A 731-nucleotide genomic window follows, 5' to 3' on the forward strand; every position below is an offset into this window, starting at 1 on the left:
TTGATATTTCTCCAGGCAATCTTGATTCCAGCTTGTGCTTCTTCCAGCCCAGCGATTCTCATGATGTACTCTGCATATAAGTTAAATAAGCAGAGTGACAATATACACCCTTGACGCACTTGATTCCAGCTTGTGCTTCTTCCAGCCCAGCGATTCTCATGATGTACTCTGCATATAAGTTAAATAAGCAGAGTGACAATATACACCCTTGACGCACTCCTTTTCTTATTTGGAACCAGTCTGTTGTTCCATGTCCAGTTCTAACTGTTGCTTCCTGACCTGAATACAGGTTTCTCAAAAAATAGGTCAGATGGTCTGGTATTCCCACCTCTTTCAGAATTTTCCACAGTTTATTGTGATCCACACAGTCAAAGGCTTTGGCATAGTCAATAAAGCAGAAATAGATGTTTTTCTGGAACTCTCTTCCTTTTTCCTATGATCCAGCAGAGGTTGGCAATTTGATCTCTGGTTCCTCTGCCTTTTTTTAAAACCAGCTTGAATATCTGGAGGTTCATGGTTCACGTATTGTTGAAGCCTGGTTTGGAGAATTTTGAGCATTACTTTACTAGCATGTGAGATGAGTGCAATTGTGCAGTAGTTCAAGCATTCTTTGGATTACCTTTCTTTGGTATTGGAATGGAAACTGAGCTTTTCCAGTCCTGTGGCCACTGCTGAGTTTTCCAAATTTGCTGCCATATTGAGTGCAGTACTTGCACAGCATCATCTTTCAG

This window comes from Bison bison, unplaced genomic scaffold (genome assembly GCF_000754665.1).
Source record: "Bison bison bison isolate TAMUID 2011002044 unplaced genomic scaffold, Bison_UMD1.0 scf7180017864308, whole genome shotgun sequence".
NCBI classification, from domain to species: domain Eukaryota; kingdom Metazoa; phylum Chordata; class Mammalia; order Artiodactyla; family Bovidae; genus Bison; species Bison bison.